General features: G+C 39.4%; 1 protein-coding gene across 2 annotated transcripts in view; it reads right to left on the bottom strand.

Annotated features, from left to right (window-relative positions):
* Window positions 1-12,356, bottom strand: part of FBXL4 (F-box and leucine rich repeat protein 4) — a 75,774-nt gene extending 63,418 nt beyond the window's left edge. For both annotated transcript variants that reach the window (XM_055330608.1, XM_055330607.1), the window contains exon 1: window positions 12,224-12,356. The gene's annotated coding sequence lies outside the window, so the exon portion shown is untranslated. The remainder of the gene's footprint in view (window positions 1-12,223) is intronic.
* Between the last annotated feature and the right edge of the window lie 7,479 nt (window positions 12,357-19,835).

Genomic DNA, 19,835 nt, shown 5'->3' on the forward strand with positions numbered 1-19,835 from the left:
GCCTCTTAATCCCAGCCAAATTCAAACACACTGAAATGCTTGACAAAACATAACCAGTGAAACAGTAAATAAAGAACTGAGCTTGAAACAAGTGAGAAAAATCCACAGTTATAAGAAACAAAGGAAAGTCAAAGTGCAGAGCAGGAGCTGAAGTTAATACAACTCCTGGAATCAGGTATAGATAGATAGGCCTTAATGGTTACAAGGGGACTTTCTAACATCCATGCAGAAAGGTTATTTCGAGCCATAGGTCACATGTGGAAAGAGCTTCATAAAGCCAAAAAATCAGGTAAGATTGATTATCCTATCTATGAAACCAGGAATGTGAAAACTTAACTCATTGTCCAGGAAGCCTAAAGAGACATGACATTAATTTAGATAATGGGGAAAAGTCACCAATGGGAAAACAGAATCCTATTAGGCATCTATCATGCACAGAGCATGGACCTAAATTCACACTACTTTCATATGAGATTTAGAATCTCCACCCCATCCCCAAGCCAAAAAAATGTAAAAATATAAAGTAGTCCTGAACTGGTAAAACTTTAAAACCTATTAGGGGTAGATATGAAACCTCATTGCAGGGATACCTTCATGACACATGACACAAGACAGACTAAACCCTTACTAAAGATACATCACAGTAAAAACTCACAGACTACAAGAGAAAAGGAACCACGATAAAGGACACTCAGTAGGCAGACTCACTAAATGGAGGAACTTGCACCCCAGGAACAAGACATAATAGAACAGTCTGAACAAGACATTTTCTAGAGAAGAGTAACAAAATATGTATTAAAATAAATAAGGTGTTTCTGCAGCACACGTTCCTAGTGCTGATGTACCATGAATCAAGAATCAGATTCTCCTCAGGAAATAGAACACCAAGTGCTAAAGTATAGATCATGTTATAAGTGTGGGAAAGAAATAATCTAGTATATCACTTCTTAATTCAAATATTTCACCTACCGCAAGTATAAATCTGTCACAAATAAATTATCGATGCACTAATCTCAAATCTTTAATGTCAAAAATTAAAATGATACACCTTTTACCATATACACTTTATTTCAGAACAGGCCCCCAGGTAAATTAACACGGGTAATTGCCCAAAGAATTTACTTGGTCCTTCTCTTTCTTAAAAGAAAAAGGATAAAATAAACTGCAAAAATGAAATTTAGGAAATAAAAAGCAATTTGTAAGCATCCAACTCAACTGACAGAAGACTGTGCCTGTTTTACTCCTGGAAATCTTCAAGAGAAGGACAGAATTCCATTTGCCAAAGTGGATGGATGAGTTTGGCTTTATAATCTTTTTTTAAAGATTTATTTATTTATTTGAGGGGGGTGAAATGCGGGGGGTGGGGTAGAGGGAGAGAGAGTCCCAAGCAGGCTCTGCACAGAGCACAGAGCCAGAGCAGAGAGATGGAAGGGGGCCTCAATTCCATGACCCTGAGATCATGGCCTGAGCAGACACCAAGAGTGGGAAGCTCAACTGATTGTGCCACCCAAGCCCCCTGGCTATATAAACTCTGGACATCACTTCTCACTCCACAGTCTATGGCCTCCTTCAAGTAAGCTACTTTCACTTTCTTTATAAAACTGCACTTATCAGAAAGTAAAAATTTTATAAAACCAAAGGAATACCTGCAAAACAAGATATCATCATTCATGTGAATTTTCACAACCGTTCTTGCCAAAAAGATGGAGACAAGTTGTGAAAGTCAATTTTTTTGAAAGTCAAATTCTAATTGACATACCAAGCCATGGACTTTGTTTCCCAGCTAGCTTTTACTATTATAACTTATGAGATAATATCAAAAGTAGCAAGAATGCCATATGAACAATATCATTTTTAAGCTGCGTTAGAGTTAAGTAAAATTTTACACTGAAGCAACATATGTAAAAGTGAGTTATAAACTGTAAATGTACGTATTATATATTCAAACTTCTGCAGAGTAGAAGAGCAATATAAATGGATGCTTGATTTTTCCAACTATGAATAAAAAAATCATTATTTTTTGTAAGATAAAGCTAAAACTGACAAGTTTTTGAAAGAAAGAAAATCAATGTACAGTACACTGAACAAGCAATTATATTTATTCTTTTCCAGCAATACTGCTCAGAAAAATGTAATAAAGTTAAAAACTGTTTTTGAAAATAAACAAGGCATAGAAATATAAACAGGAAGTGTGCAAACCCACTGTTAACACCCTTCATTGATTCTCAACTCCTTTCCAATCAACTAAGATGACACTATAAAAGTGTTTGGGGGTGGGGTGGGGAAGAACATATGGAGGAGAAAGAATAGCTCACTCTACTTTTCCCTGGGAAATGAAGCTGAAAAGGGGAATAGAGCCATAGTCTCAGGACTCATGTGGGCAGCAACAGCCAATGCTGAAGTCCAAATTGTCCAAGTACTGTTTGGATTTTTGCCAAGGCATAGAGGCAATTTGTGATAACCAATGAATATCCCAATGGGCAATGAACCAAATGCAAAAGATACAATAACTACTTTATGAGGAGAATGGGATTCAAAGTCAAAATGACTTTTCCCACCTGGCGCAAATAAATAAGTATTAGCTTGGTACACTAAAGTGGTCCAAAGGGGTGATTGTAAAATATACCTTTTGAGAGATATGTTCTTTTTCAGTTCATTCAAAGGGCTACTTTACTTTTTAAAACCCTCACAACATATAAAAATACTGTTTTCCATTTAACAAAAAATCAGAATTAGAAATAGGGTGATTGTTATTTTATTAGCTGTCTAATCCAATTACTTATCAACAATGGCTATGAGGGGAAAAATTCTCCACAACACACGGAACCTTTATACCAGCACAATCAAGGAATACAGAACAACAGTCATCTTAACTTCTATCCTGAGACTTTCATACTCCTTGGGAAACAACTTGCTCTACACGACATGATTTTATTATAATACAACTTTATTTTCAACTACATCTTTCATATTATAAAATGCTTAACAAAGTTAAATAATACAATCACAGAGCAAGCAATAACAGTGGAAAAGAGAAATTAAGAGGTATAGGCAAGGGAGAACATATGTTTTCTACTGAGATTTGAAGTGAGATGGGGAGTCGATGAGGCGGAGAGAAGCAGGATGGCAGGAACTGCAGAGAAGACGGCTCCTGCTCCAGCACAGGAAAGAGGAGGAAGGAAAAGGACTTTCCATAAAATAAACAAAAGGAGGCCATCGGAATGAACTCGAGCCAGGACCACGCTAAGGCTAGGTTCACAGTGCAATGAAAGAACCTAGAAACAAGCTTACAACTCCAAGAGGATTCTCAACTTAAGGTGAAAAGATCTAGAAAAGGAAAAAGGACAGGCAACAAGGCATGGCCAGATACTGAAGGCAAGCCACAACACAGTCCTGTTGCAGAATGACCCACAGAGACAAGTTGCTGAAGTGAAGGGGAAAGACGAGGGCCTTAGGCAGCTCCACAGCATCACACCAAACCTAACAGGGTTGCATAATGTGGTAAGAAATCAGTTAAAAAAAAAAAAAAAAAAGGCCAAACCTGGTAATGTTCTCATTTCTGAATCCTGCTGAAACTGATCAAGAGACTATTTTGAGGAAAGGACTTTTCTGGACAAGTCTAGGAATCAAGACATCAGTGAATGGAGAAAATATCAAGAAGAAGGGAATTATATTTTAATCCAGTGCAAGAGCTGCCACTCACAACCGGCCTTCTTTCTTGGCCTGCCCCCTCACACACACACACCACATGCTTTTAGGTCTCCTTCTGCCTGTCTGATAACTTCTCCCTGGGCCTTCTTCCTCTTCAGTCTCAAATAGACAGAGGTACCATTAAGAGAAGGCTGCCTTTTGATAAAATGAGATCCAAGAATGTTCCAACTACCTTGGCACCTATCTTCTCCCCTTCCCTTCCACTTCTCCACACTCAGCACCCTTGCTGTAGATATCTACCTCACCCCAACCACACGTGTGCTTGCACATCTCAGCATCTTCAAGTCTTCCACTGAGGCTGGGCTGCTGGCTGGAATGACTTGTTCTTTCCCACCTGGCACCCTCTTATTCATCCTTTAAGGTCAGGTCCAGACTTTGTCTACCAGTCACTTTTTCTCTGCTCTTAAACTCTTGTGTGCCATTTCTTACATGGTAAGAGATTTTTTCTATCCTAACAGACTATGAATTCCTCAAGTTCAGAGAATGTGACTTAATCATAACTAGACCCTTAGGGCTTAGCACATGCCAATATATGCTCAATAAGCATTTGTTCTGTTTTTTTGAAGACTGGCAGAGAAGATGGCCAGAAATGAACACAGAAATGAAACCAGGGACTCTTCAAGATAAGAACACGTCGACCGAAAAATGAAGCAAAAAAAAATTCCATATCTTGATACAGAGCAAAAGAGGGGAAAAGTGGATAATAAAAACCGAAACACAATAGGTAAGAATCAAATGTATGACCTTCTTTGAAGCCATCCAATAAGGAATAGTATACATATTGAAATTTTACTGTTCAAAGAGAATGTAAAAAAGTAGTAACCTCTGTTAGTACAAAAGCAGCCCCTGAACACATAAAAGAGACTTGACCTTGGCTACAAAGAAACTCTGATTGAAATTAAAGAAAGATTCATGAAAGAGATGATTGGAGAGGTAAAAGGAAACTATTTTCTCAAATACAATGAATTTTTTTAACACTCCAAATCTATGTTAAGACCATAGAATGATTAAGAAGAACAGGAAAAACTATGAGTGGAAAAGAAGTTCTTAGAAAAAGTGATAACCTAGGAACAAGAGGGCAGAAGCCAGACAGGGAAGGCAATAATAAAAGAGCAAGGGTAAAAAGACGGGTTAATATGTTCTGGTATTAGACAAGCTAGGGAGGAGCAAAGGCTGAGTGGTAGCAAAGCGGCTCTTTTTCTTCACAGTAATTATTTACATTTCAATGTACTATGTTAAAATAATGTACCACTGTCAGTAAGGAGACTATTACAAGTGGAATATTACGATTTTACATGCATCTCTCCTCCTCTAAGTAAATTCTCCTCCAGTTAAAACACTTATTCTGATCACAGTTTTTATTCAACAAGACTCTGATATAGAATAAACTCTTAACTGAACTATGCATATGAACAGGGAAAATACAGCCTCCTAGCCCGCTTCAGAGCTTCTTGAAAATCCAGACAAATAGAGTAAAAAAAGGCAGTCGAACCACTCAGGAAGGAAAAACCTAAAGGCCAAGGAAAAATCCTGAAAACCAAAAGGACCAAGAGTACTTCTTTCCCTTCCAGGAATCAAAGTAGAACTCAAAAATAGAAAAAGTATGGCAGCAGCAGGCATTTCCAAACTTCTGCTGAGTTCATGAACAAATGGTGAGGACCATGTTAAGAAGTGCATAAGAAATCAAGTCAAGAATAACCTTGTCAGAAAACAATGAAGAAGGGGAGCCTGGGTGGCTCAGTGATTGAACGTTTGCCTTTGGCTCAGGTCATGATCCTGAGGTCCTGGGATAGAGTCCCATATCAGGCTCCCTCAGGGAGCCTGCTTCTCCCTCTGCCTGTGTCTCTGCCTCTCTCTCTTGTGTGTCTCATGAATAAATAAATAAAATCTTTAAAAAAAAATTTAGATTTAAAATCAATTTAACCTAGAAATTGATGACAGTTCTCTCTCCTCTTTCCTAAACTTTCTTTAACAAGCATATCTTAAAAAAAAAAAGCATATCTTAACTTATGAAATATTTCATGAACTTTCTTTAGTAGAGAAAGGAATCAAGGAGTCAATGTTTTCTTTTCTTTTAAAAAGCAGAGCTGTAGGGAAAGATGTTTGGTGATTTAACACAGTGGACCTGAAAACCCTCTTCCTGCCCAAAGCACTATCTCACAAAGTGACAAGGAAGGACGTGTTTCTAATAACACAGGTATGATATATAAAGTACTTTAGATAAGCTGCCACCATGCCATATTATCTATATTTTTATCTTCTATTCTCTTGTTAATGATGGGTAAGAATAAATCATCTGAATGGGAAGAACTGTGAATTTAGAATAACTCTAAAATTTTGGCAGAATCACACTGTATTATTTAATTAAAATCTAAAATATTAGGGATATTTGGCTAAGGGCAATTTAAATGGACTCACTGAAGAGAGGGGAAAAAAATCTCTCTAGCTACTAAAACCATAAAGTATACTGAATTTACTTTATTCAAATACTAACTATAGGGATCCCTGGGTGGCGCAGTAGTTTGGCGCCTGTCTTTGGCCCGGGGCGCGATCCTGGAGACCCGGGATCGAATCCCACATCGGGCTCCCGGTGCATGGAGCCTGCTTCTCCCTCTGCCTGTGTCTCTGCCTCTCTCTCTCTCTCTCTCTCTCTCTGTGACTGTCATAAATAAATTAAAAAAAATTGAAAAAAAATACTAACTATACATTTTTGGACAGTAAAATAGAGCATTTTACCTAATAGAAATATATTGAATTTATACTCGGCCTTCCTAACAAAAATCCAATTAAAAGATCATAGGTACCTCACAGCTAACCATTCATACTAAAAGAGCAATTAACTAAAATGTTGTAGTACTGCTAAATTAACTTTAGTGTGTAATTCACATTCCAAAAAAAAAACTTAGTATATAGTTTAATGAGTTTTGACAAAGATATATACCAATGCGATCACCTCCAAAACTGAAAATAGAGAATATTTCCATCAGCCCAAAAGGTTCACTGCCGCCCCCTCCCAATCATCCAGCCACTTCTTGCACCAGATAACAAGAAGTTTATATAACTATAAATCCGACTGTCTTTTACTCTAGAGTTACATATAAGTGAAATAATATGTACGTGTCCTTTTGTATCTAGGTTATTTTGCACAGCCTATCTTTATCCCTGTTGTTATGTATATTCACGGTTTGCTCCTTTTTATTGTTGAATCATATTCATGATACAGACATACCCATTCGCCTGTTTATAAACATTTGGGTTGTTTCTTGTGCCAAAATGTTTCTAAAATGTCTGCAACATTTTACATTTCCATCAGCAATATATGAAAATTCTAGTCATTCCACATCTTCATCAACAGTTAACATCATCAGTCTTGAGCCGTTCCATCGGGTGGGTAGTAAATATCAATTGACTAGTAATGATGTGGAGCATTTTTTCATGTCTTTATTTGCCATTTGTATCTCCTTTAGTGAAATGTATATTTTGCCCATTTTTAAAAATCAGGTTTTTTTGTTTTCTTATTATTGAGTTGTAAGAGTTCTCTGCACATTCTACATACAAGGTTTTTTTTTTTAATTTTTATTTATTTATGATAGTTACACAGAGAGAGAGAGAGAGAGAGAGAGAGAGAGAGAGAGGCAGAGACACAGGCAGAGGGAGAAGCAGGCTCCATGCACCGGGAGCCCGATGTGGGATTCGATCCCGGGTCTCCAGGATCGCGCCCTGGGCCAAAGGCAGGCGCCAAACCGCCGCGCCACCCAGGGATCCCTCTTCAAGATATTTCTTAAGAAGAATTTGGGAAGTATATTTGTATGTCCAAAAATATTTTTCATTGTGTTGTTTTTCCTATGTGAATAACAGTTTGAGTCAGGTTTTTTCTTTAGAATTCCTGAAATATACATTATCTTCTAGCATTTCCTTGAATTTCCATCAGGAAATTCAATATATTTCTATTAGGTAAATTTCTATTAGGTCCCTAAGGTCAGGACCTGAGCTGAAATCAAGAGTCAGACCCCTCAATAATTATCTTTCTAAAAAAAGTTTTAAAATGAAAAAAAAAAAAAAAAACAAAAAAACTCAAAGACAAACTTTCAATTTAGGAGGAGGGAAGACTAGAATGAGAAATAAAGGTCCAGGTATATGATGTTTGATGTTTACAAGAGGCAAGTAAAATGATGTAGAATGACTAAAATTAAAAATATGGGCAATAAAGATCTGATATACACAAAATGATAGAGATGGCAAGAGTAATATCAGACAGTATAGACTCCAAAGCAAAAATTAAGCATGGCAAAATGGTATATTTTGTAAGAATAAAATCCAAATAATTACACATAGGATGAATTCAACCGAATTCATAGTCACAGTAGGAAACCAACATATTTTGCTTACTGATTTGTCAGTTTTGAGGAAATAAATAATGTAGTATAATAAGTGTGTCAGGGAAAACAACAGGGAAAGGATGGCTTATCAAAATAAATGTTTTAGAAAAATATCCAGACATTTAGAAAAATAATTTAGAATATTACCATAGCAACCGTTTTTAATCTAAATTTATGATACAAAATATGAAATTAAGAGAATATGTACAAAGTATTTTACTAATCCTGAGGTGAAAACTTAAGAGGTATAAAGGAAGAGAATAATAGGACAACATTAATATTATAAAAATTTCTGTAAAGTTCCCAGAAACAGCATTAAAAGAATAGACCATGAAAAAAAATACTATTAAATGGTGTACCAAGTCACTAATAGCCACAACACATAAAGAGCCATTACAACCAATAAGAAAAAGATACACTTCAATAGAAAACTGAGAAGATGAACACATAAGTTAAAAAAGAATGCAAATGACTGATAAACATTTACAGATTTTTAACTCTATCAATAAAGAAATGTAAAATTAAAACAGTAAAAACATAGCATTTTTCATCCATAAAATTTCTAAAATGTAAGAAACGATTGTATCATGTTGATACAATTCTTGACAGGTCTCTCATGTTTCTGCACATCTTATAAGCAGGGGGCACTGATAGCCTTTGTTCCAGACTATCTTTTCAAGAATGTCTATATAGCAAACATCCATGGTAGATAAAGAGAGATTTCCCTTTAGAGTAATGGGCAAGTCTGTAGCATTATAAATATAATGCCTCTCTGTAGGGAAAAGGTTAAGCAACTTTACTTGCAGCCCTCTATGAACGATTCAGGTTCTCCAAACTCAGGGTTCCTGTCCTGTAATCTACCGTGTGTGCTGGAGTCATCTTGTCCTTATCACATCACCCAGAAGAAACTGGAGTTCAAGCAAACTGCATAAGAAAACGATGATACTCTGGCTACTGCTGTTGCTGTGCTTTGTCTCTGGCCCAAGAGTTTCATGTCTTCTGCCAGTGTCCATGAAACTGTTGGCTTACAAGTAGGGTTAAATCTCAAGATCTGTGACAATTTTTGGCAATGATATGGCAGTGGCAGCATTCTTATAAAGTGTAAAGATTTACTCAAGTCGGGCAATATGGCACGATCTATCATTATTTAAAATATATATAGCCTTTGACCCAGCAATTACATGTCTAAGCATTTACACCAAGGAAATAAGCAAATGTGCAAATAGATAAACACAAAAATGATCCCTGCAGTTTGTAATAGAAATAAATTTGATATGGCTTAAATATCAATAGGGAATCAGTTACACACGTTTTAGGTTATTCCTAAAATACTGAAATACCAAAAAAGACCTTTAAAAAACAATTTTATATGTGCTGATACTGAAAGATGCTCATCAATTATTACTAACTAGAAGTCACAGAAAATTACATAGAGTACACCATCATTTATGAAACAAATGGAGATTTGTACACATGTATTTCTAGTCTCTGAAAGGAGAACAAATGATTAATGATGATCTCTGGGAAATTAGGTGAGATAGGTGGGCACACAACACTAACGTTCTCCTTTGGGTACTTCTGTATTACCTGATTTTTTTTTTTTTTGAAGAATGTATACATTTTATAATCTAATAAAGTTTCTAAGTATCTGTTAAGTTTTTACACCTAAGACATACAGTTAGGATAGTAAAATACAAATGGACAAGGGGCTGTCCTGGATGTTACTTCTATCTGCATTTATTCCTCAGAGCCGCTGAAACCACGTACAGAAAGTCCTGAGCCATGGCTGAGGAGAGCCTACACTTCTGAACAACACAACGCAAAGCTAAAAGACCTGCAGATTTTGAACAGCTGCTTTTCTACATACAACTCTAAGGAGCAACTCTATGCGGCACCAGTTCTGAGGTATCAAAAGAAGGGATTTACTTAGCAATGGTTAATGATTCAACGTACCATGAAATAGGTTACCTAAAAGTAAATAATAATAATTTCAAGAATAGTGAAGAAACTTTAAAGGGGGGCAGGGCACCTGGGTGACTCAGTGGGTTGAGCGAGCAATTCTTGGTTTTGGCTCAGGTCGTGCTCTCAGGGTCTTGGGAATCCAGTCCTGGTTTTAGGCTCTGCCCTCAGTATAGAGTCTGCTTGAATTCTCTCTCTCCCTCTCCCTCTGCCCCTTATTTATTTATTTAGAGTGCTGCTCCCACAATAAATAGATAGATAGATAAATTCCAAAAATATTTAGTGGTCAACAATATGCCAGACACTGTTTGAATCACTAGACATTAAACACACTATAAAGCTAGAGTAAGAAAAGCAGCATGGGATCAGTACAGGAAGCCAGAGATCACAGAACAAGACTTCAGAAAACATCCTTAGAACACACAAGAATGAGGAAGGACCTTGGATAAATAAAGTATTTGATATCAGCTGGGAAAAACAGAATCCAACAAATGATGATGGGGTCCATAGTTCACAATTTTGGGTGGGGGAAGCGCCTTACTTCCTTTTTCACGCTAAATTATACGTGAGGCAAGTTATAGAGTTTTGGATGATGACTAAGTTCATTAAAAGTACTAGAACAGGGGATCCCTGGGTGGCTCAGAGGTTTAGCGCCGCCTTCGGCCCAGGGCGTGACCCCGGAGACCCGGAATCGAGTCCCACGTTGGGCTCCCGGCATGGAGCCTGCTTCTCCCTCTGCCTGTGTCTCTGCCTCTCTGTGTCTATGATGAATAAATAAAATCTTTAAAAAAAAAAAAAGTTTAAAGTACTAGAAGAAAACAGGTGGATACATATATATTTGCAGTTCTCCAAGGTTTACAGCTCCATGAAGTTAAACCAGCATGTTGATCCCAGGAAATTTAAGAGCACGAGGCAGAGACTAAGACGGCAGAGAACAAAGGGACAGTTTTTGCTGACTATATTTGAAAGTAAAAGACAGCAGTTAGCAATATTTTAAGACGCCAACGGTGAGAGGAGTACTATAATTGCATTACTCGATCACGGCGTTATAGAGAAGAAAGTTAACCATTTCACACGATTTCTGATTTTTTCAACTCCGTCAAACCCGGGAGAGAAGCGCCGGAAGTTGAAGGGCTCAGAAAAGCCAACATCGGAGCTTAAAAAGTTGGTACTCAAAAAAAAAAAAAAAGAGGTACGAAAAGAAGAATCCAACTCAATGAGCAATCCGAGAGTGCCCGCCAGGGTGATGATGCACATCGCCGTGTCTTGCCCCCAGTAACGTAAAAGAGCTGCTGGGGAGCTGCAGGATCGTGGTTGCATTAGGAACACCTCCCTCCACTTCACCAACAGGCACAATGTGGAGTGCGCAACTGCAGAGGCATTAAGCGAGCTCTTTAAAGGACACAGCGTGCCTGAACCCAAGGAACTGCACGCCAGGAAGCAGGAAAGGCAGCTGCTGTCCTCCGAGTGGGGCAATCCAGGTCACCGCACCTGGGGTCAGATCCTCCAGGGCAAGGTGCCAAACACCGGCGTCCCGTCAACGCCGCTACCTGACCACAGGCTTATTCATCACCTTGACTTTCTATTTATTCGTGAATCCCGATTAATGACTGCAACCCAAGGCTACGTGCCAATAAGCCCTTGGGAACCATCAAGGCGACCCCAAACCTCTCCCACTGCCAACATGAGGATGGGGAGGCCAAGGGGGCGGTCTCCGCCAACACTGCGCCCTAGGGACACCCCTGCACTTGGAAACAGGGTTGCCGCCCGGTATCTTGTGGCAGTCCTAAAACCACGGGCCTGGTTAGTGCAAAGCATCGATGCTACGGGGAAATCAAGGCAACACGCGGGGGCAACAAGCACGCGGGCGGGCAGGCGGCCGCCGCGGGCTGCACACTCGGCTCGGCCCTGGGGGCCCCGCGGGGTAAACGCCGTGCGGACACGCTGGGGCAGAGAAGCAGCACACACGGCGCCTAAGCCGCTCACAGGTGCCCAGCAAGCTCGGCAGGCGCGGCGCGGCGCGGGCCTGGGGGGGGAGGGGCGGCCGGCGGGGCCCTCGGCCCGCGCCCAGGCTCCCCGAAGCGCGGCGCTCCGCCCTGGCCCGGCCCCGCCCCAGCGCTCAGGGAGGAAGACGGAGACCCGCCGGAGGAAAAGAGGTAAAGGAAGGGCCGTACCCTGCCGGGTCCGGGAGAGGTGCACGCCGTGGGCCTCACCAGCGACCCAGGCGGCACCGGGAGACGCGGGCGCGGGGGCGGCTCCCAGAGTCCCGCGCTGCGGCGCGACGGCTCAGAGGCCGGCCCAGCGCGACCCGGAAGGAAGACGCGGAGACCGCGAGGAGGGGCGGGGCCGGGCGGGGAGGCGGGGCCGGGCGGGGCCAGAGGGCGGGGCCGAGCGGGGAGGCGGGGCCGGGCGGGGAGGCGGGGCCAGAGGGCGGGGCCGAGCGGGGGAGGCGGGGCCAGAGGGCGGGGCCGAGCGGGGGAGGCGGGGCGCCGCCGCAGCTGGAGCTCCGCGCGGCGTCCGCCAGGACCGCCCCCTCCTAGGCCGCGGGGAGGAGCTTCCTACTGGTTCCCCAGCCCCAGCCGCGCCCTATAAATTGCTCCCTCACTACCCAGCAGGCAGTGGTTGAAATCCACTGCGGGAGTGACGGGTTCCTCGCACCAGGCTGCCGTCTGTAGTGTGGTCCTGCCAAGGCTTTTGCAGTCCAGAGTTGGCGAGCCGGGTAACGCCTAAGGTCCTCAGAGCAAAAGCGGAAAACAAAGTTATAGGTGCTCTGGAGGGCCTGATGCACCAAGTTTGCAAACCTCTTCTGCCCCAGATGCGAATCCGTCCTGCAAGCTCATTTCCCTCACATTTGGAAACAGTTGTCCATAACCTCTCATGAACAAGCTGGTCTCACGACTCCCCTACTCAGTTACTGTTGTTTCTCTTCAGTAGGTATTGTATCTAATTCAGTGTTAGATACAGTTAGATATTGTATCTAATTCAGTCGATATTGTATCTAACATCAACTTTTTAAAGTTTGCATTATACTGATCTTGTTACAAGATTTCTATTAAGACGTAAAAACATGGAGAAATGAAGAGATGTTAACACATCACTTGCTATTTATTTGCCCCTAAAGAGGCAAAATAATATATTTATTTATAAAGCACACATATGAACTGAGCTGATATATGATGTGCAAAAAAAAATTGTACGCAAAACTGGACATTTTTAAAAAGAATACATGATGTCCAGTACAAATCGTACGCAAAACTGGGCATTTTAAAAAAGAACTGAAGCTTAATCTCCAATCTTCCTTGAGTGTGGGTGGCTTAGTGACTTGCTTCCAAAGAATATGGAAGGGAGGAAAAAGTAGCTTTATTGTGGAGAAACCTGGTAAACACTACCTTGGTCAGATGAAAGTTAACACCATCAATGATAAACCAAGTTGATAGTATGCACTCTGATATGGTGTGATGAGAAAGGCACTTCGTCTCCATAATATTCTTCCTCAAAACCCATAAACCCAGTCTGGCCTTCAAACAACGCCAGAAAACCCAGAAAAACCTACAAAATACCTGAATAAACTGTCAAGTTAATGGAAAAAATATAACAAAACAAACAAGGAAACACTGAGAAATTGTCACAGACCAGATGAGGATTTGCATGATAGGACCACTAAATGTTACATGGTATTTTGAATGGGATCCTAGAACATGAAAAGGATGGTAGTAGCAAAACTAGTAAAATAGGAATTCAGTTAATAGTAATGTACCGATGTTGCTTTCTTCATTGTAGCAAATGTATTATTATAATATATGATGTTAATAAGTAAAGGGAAAATGGATGAGTGGTATGTAGAACCTTCTGTACCACCATTGCAACTTTTCTGCAAATCTCAAGTCCATTCTAAAATCACAAGTGGACTACAAATAAATTAACTTATTAATGAGTAAACAAAACCTGCTCTTTTATGATTGCCAGTGAGACTTAATTGAGTTGATGTCTTTAGGCACTCAGACCCAGTCTAACTAAAACAGTTTCTTACTTCTAATTTTTAAAAACATATTATTTCTAATTTTTAATAAAAATATAGTTTTTATAAAATATGTTCAGAAAAGAACACAAAATATGAATGTCAAGTTTGATGAAACATGAACATGCCCATGTATTCATCACTAAGATCCAAAAATAGATCATGGGGCACCTGGGTGGCTCAGTTGGTTGGGCCTTTAACTCAGGTTATGATCCCAGGGTCTTGGGATGGAGCCCCACAATGGGCTATCTGCTCAGCAGGGAGCCTGCTTCTCCCTCTCCCTCTGCCTACTTGTGTGTTCTATCAACCAAATAAAATCTTAAAAAAAAAAAAAAAAAGATCATTACTAGCACTCAGAAACCCCAACTTATGGGGGATCCCTGGGTGGCTCAGCAGTTTAGCACCTGCCTTTGGCCCGGGGCGCGATCCTGGAGACCCAGGGTCAAATCCCACATCAGGCTCCCTGAATGGAGCCTGCTTCTCCCTCTGCCTGTGTCTCTGCCTCTCTCTCTCTCTCTATGTCTATCATGAATAAATAAATAAAATCTTAAAAAAAAAAAAAAGAAACCCCAACTTATTTTCTTAAATCTCTATCCTTCACTCCTCCCCAAAGGTAAACATTTTCCTGACTTATAATACTAGACTGATTCTTGCCTTTATGTAGTTGCATTCATACATTATATACCCTTTGGGGCCTGGCCTCTTTCTCTCAACATTAGGTCTATGAGAGCTACTCATGTTGCTGTGTGTAGTAGTGGTTTCTTGAGTTTTTGTTGTATAAATATACCATAACTTACTTATTCTACTCCTGGTGAACATTGAGCTATTTTTGGTTTTGATTATTGCAAACAATGCTGTTATGAACATTCTTATTCATATCTTCTGTTGCATATCTTTTGCATGCCCCCCATACATTTTAATCTCCTTGGTGTATAAGAGATATAGTAGTTGGTGCTATTATTTGTTTAGTGTTTTGGTTTGGTTTTTTTAAGGCACTTAAGGTGCTGCTTGGAAAGTGGAGAAGTTTATATTTTAGGAAAGTGAAAGACTAGGGCAAAATTCCATTTCTGTGACCAGAGTTTCGGTCATCATTGCTCAATTTACCCTCCCTCCAACCTTCTCATCTCAAGTGCCATAACATTGCCTTGCTTCATTTGCTGAGCAGAAGAGCCAAGAAGGGCCAAGGAAAGGGGCGATACTTATCAGTTAGCGATGGCGCTGATTTAATGGGTGAACTAGTTATTAAATGGAATGTTGTTTGGAGCTGAATAGCATCCCACGCCATAACAGCACTATTACAAATAAAGAAAGTCCCAACAAAGCTTAATTGTGCATAAAGAACCAGCTCAGCAAGCTGGTTATGATCCATTCTATGTTCGCTTCAAAAGTTACAATGTTCTACTCAGATGGGGAGGCGGGCAAAGAAGCAGCAGGTTCAAAACTCTTCTTTGTCTCTTAACTCTTAAAACACTCACCATCATAGCCTCTCCCATTTCAAGTGATTTGTCTTTATCTTAAAAGGAAGTATGTACCAGTTATAAACTTTCAGGGTGAGGAGTATGTATGGCAATAAAACACTGGATCAGAGGGGCAGAGATAGCATCTATTCCACACACTGCAGAGAGAATCAAAAATGTTTTTCCATCATTGGTACCAAGTAAGGTCTCCTGTCAAGTCAAGATCTCTCAGAAAATGCAACTCTATACATTTTCTGCCTAACTCAGCCAAAAAAAAAAAAAAAAATTCACCTGTTTGTGAAATCTGAAGTTAACTAGTTTGTTGAAGAGTGGCTTTTGGTGAGTAATATTAGCCAAGATTTTTATTAAGCCATGGACCAAACAGCATGAATAAGAGCCATTAAGAGTGATCTCTTGGTGTACTTTCTTAAACCTCTTACAATCTATAGCAAGTTTTATTTTAATATTAATCTACCATAATATTCACCTAGAAACAGTCACAGCCTGATGAAAAAAAATAAGAGTTTTAAGCAAGTATGCCCAAAAGTCATGTAGTCCAAACCCCTGTATTGCTGATGAGAAAGCTAAGACTCAGAGAGATGGACTTCTCCAAATCATTCTATCAGACTGTCAATGACACCTGGTTCTCTGACTTTACATGCGGAGGGTTCTTTTTTAACAATACAGCATTACTTTATGATTTAACAGAAGCTTAACTAGTCCTATTACCATAACCTTGAAGTACTCTGAATACAGTAGAAGAAAATTGAACTTGGGAGTAGGAAGACCCGTGTATCCAGCTCTGCTATGTAAGTAACTCTGTGATCTTGGATAAGTTACAACTTCTCTGAGCTTGTTCTCAATTCAATGAAATGTGCCTAACTCACAGGCACTGGAGAGATTCAAAAGAGATCATATATATGAAGGCACTTTGTGAGCTATAAAGTAGTATGCAGATGCATGAATATTATTAATATTTATTAAAACATGTTGAAGATAAGAAATTGAATCTTTCCAGCACAAAATGTCAGAATAGAACTTTCACGTCCATTCTAGTCTAATCCTTTCGATTGTTACCAGAGGAGGGAAAAGCCTAGAAAGACTGGATAATTTGTCCAAAGACTTAAGGCAAGTTGCTGGCAAACCAAGACTTGAATTAGGTCTCCCAACGTGCAGTTTCAATGAACTTCTAATGTGTTTGATAAGTGAACACTAAGTACCTATCAGTAAGATGGCTTAAAACAACCTGATAAAATTTAAGACTGAATTTACACAGGCCTAGAAGTGATATCTTGAAATACTTTTCAAAAGTATTTTTTAAATATATTTTAAAAATAAATGCTTGTCTAACTCATACTGTCTGTGCTGTTTTGCCTTCTAATGTTCCTTTTCCTGTATCTTGGGTCATTTACTTAAAAACTTAGCATTAATAAAACATCTTTGGTGGTTGGGGTGCCTGGGTGATCCAGAGTTAGGCTTCTGACTCAGTGGGGAGTCTGCTTCTCCTCCTCCCTCTACCCTTCCCCATGTTTGTGCACTCTCTCTCTCAAATAAATAAATAAATAAGACTTTTTAAAAAATATTGGTGGTTGAGACTAACGTAGGAGAAAGACCAACTGGAGACAGTGGACAAATCGAATCTCTTCCTGCCTATTGTTCTATGAGGATGGAAACACAGCCACGAAAATGATGCTTGTGGGCAGGGGCTCTGGTAAGGCCAATTGAGGCTACAATCTCTCTTCTTCCTACTTTTCCTTTTTTTAAGTAAAGGTGCTTTTGAAAGAGTTCCTGTGTATTTATATTAGGCAGAACCCTGTGGTCTAGTCACAGAGTGACATGGCGATCAATAGAAAAAAAGCAAAGATTTTCTGTCCATACAGGTAAAACAAATATCTGAGAGTTCCATATAATTCAGTCTTCAATCCCTCAGAATTATTTTGTCCTCAATGGATGATTTGAGGGGACTGGATTATCCAGATAAACACGTATCATTCACCTATGTATTCATGCCCTTGCACAACTGTGCGTGTCCCTTCCTCACAGTAACATAAGCTGTATATTTAAAACAAAAAATTGAAAATGCTATTTGCTGGGTAAACCAAATCCTTTGGAATGCAAAGAAGTATATTCTATTTTTGTTATTGAGCCATGAACATGTTCCTCATCTAGTTAATAGGAGTAATAAAATGTATATAGTAAATACAAATGACTCAAGAATAATTTATTAAGCATAATTTAAAATGAAATCCTGACAATTGCTGAACTTTTATTATAAAGCTTCCACAAAACCCAGTACTCTTTGCTGAGGCACTTCTTTCACCCAGCAATCCTGCATCTCTCATGGACAGTGTATAAAAGAACAAAGGTCATCTGGCAAAAAGCTCCCTAAAAGTACATCTTTAAGCATCATTCTTGGAGTGGGCATCTGGGTGACCCAGTTGGTTAAGCAGCTGCCTTTGGCTCAGGTCATGATCTCATGGGTCCTGGGATTGAGCCCCTCATCATCCTTGTCCTCTGGCCCCCCTGCTCAGTGGGGAGTCTGCTTCTGCCCCTGCCTCTCTCCACCCCAATACCCCCTTATATTCTCTCCCACTCGCTCTCTCAAATAAATAAATAAATAAATAAATAAATAAATAAATAAATAAAATATTTAAATAAATAACATTCTTTGAGATACTCCATTTGGGATTTCTTGGTTAGATTCCTCAGTGCCTTACTGAGAAAAATCCCTATATTTCAAAGTTATTTAAAGAGAAACACAGAAAACAAATTTACTAATAAGGTTTGCCTTCCCCACCACCCCCACCCCCCATTATAAATTGGTAGAAGGTTTCCAGAATTTCCAGGAGAAATTGACTTTTCCTTAATAGGTTTCTCAGAATGTTACTTCAGATAAAGCTCCCTAATATATACTATTCTCTAGCTATTTTTTTTTCTTGCTTATCATTTCAGCCTCTAATGGTGAGAGATTTGATTGCTTTTGAGTAGGGGTCTTTTCCTCTAAATCAAATGAGTCATAAAGCAAGTCACTGAGAGAAGAGGGTGAGAAGCCAGGATGGCCTGCTGGCAGTGTTCCCCCCTTCCGCTCGCCTCCTGGCCTCCTGCCCCCTGAGAATGCTTGCGGCTGCCAGCACAGCACAAACAACTTGGAGATGGGCCAGACGAGATTTAACGATGGTCAGTTGGGATCGATCTGTTATGGAACTGGGCACTTTATTTACTATTTACTAAGTAGATTGCTATTCATATAGTGTTGGGCTATTTTATAGGATAAGATATCTTGAGCTAATTTCATATTTGCATGTCCTATTTCCCTAATAATGAATATTTTTCCATAGCCTTTAGTGCAGCTGGTAAACAAGCTTAATGCAATTGCTCAAAAGTACCTCTTCAGAGAACCAACACAATTATTTGAAATTTAGAAGAGTGGGTCTTTGAGCTACTTCCTTTGAAGGTCATATTTTGAGGAAGGGAGGAGGCACCTTAATATTTCTATGAGCAATATTAGTTTTCATTCTTCAAATAATTTATGTTCATTTAGACTGAGAGTTGGGATTCACATACAAATTGTACTTGATGTTTTCTTCTATTCCAATTTTGTCTGTGCCTCCAATTACAAACAGAAATCTAAGCAAGCATTCTTTTCCATGTAATACTTGACAAATACAATTTAGGTAAAAATGGTCCTATATGTCGATACTTCTAAAACTTTAATGTGCAATGGAATATTATTCAGCTATGAGAAAGGAAGATATTCTTTGATTTGTAACAACGTGAAAGGATCTTGAGCACATTATGCTGAGTGAGATAAGTCAGACAGAGAAAGACAAGGACTATCATCCCATTTACATGTGGAATTTTAAAAAGTTAAACCTGTAAAAAAAAAAAAAGCAAAATATTGGTTACCAGGGAATGAGGGAATGGAATGGGAAGGATTAAAATGCTGATGTTTAAGAGAACAAACTTTTAACAGGTAGTAAATAAACCATAGAGATCTAATACACAGTATCGTGAATACAGATAATAGTGTCATACCATAATTACGTAATGCCATAAATATTGCTACACTGGCAATCCTGTTACAATATATAATGTGTCAACACGTTGTATACCTTAAACTCACACAATGTTACATATCCAATTCATCCATTAAAAAAAAAAAAAAAACCTTAAATGTGCATATGAATCTCCTGAGAATCATATGATTCTCATTGGATGGAGCCTGAGTTCTAAACTTATAACAAGCTCCCAGATGATCCAGATGCTACTGAAACATGCAATACACTTTCAGTAGAAAGCTTTAGGCCATTT

The sequence above is a fragment of the Nyctereutes procyonoides genome, unplaced genomic scaffold (genome assembly GCF_905146905.1).
Source record: "Nyctereutes procyonoides isolate TBG_1078 unplaced genomic scaffold, NYPRO_anot_genome, whole genome shotgun sequence".
Lineage (NCBI taxonomy): Eukaryota > Metazoa > Chordata > Mammalia > Carnivora > Canidae > Nyctereutes > Nyctereutes procyonoides.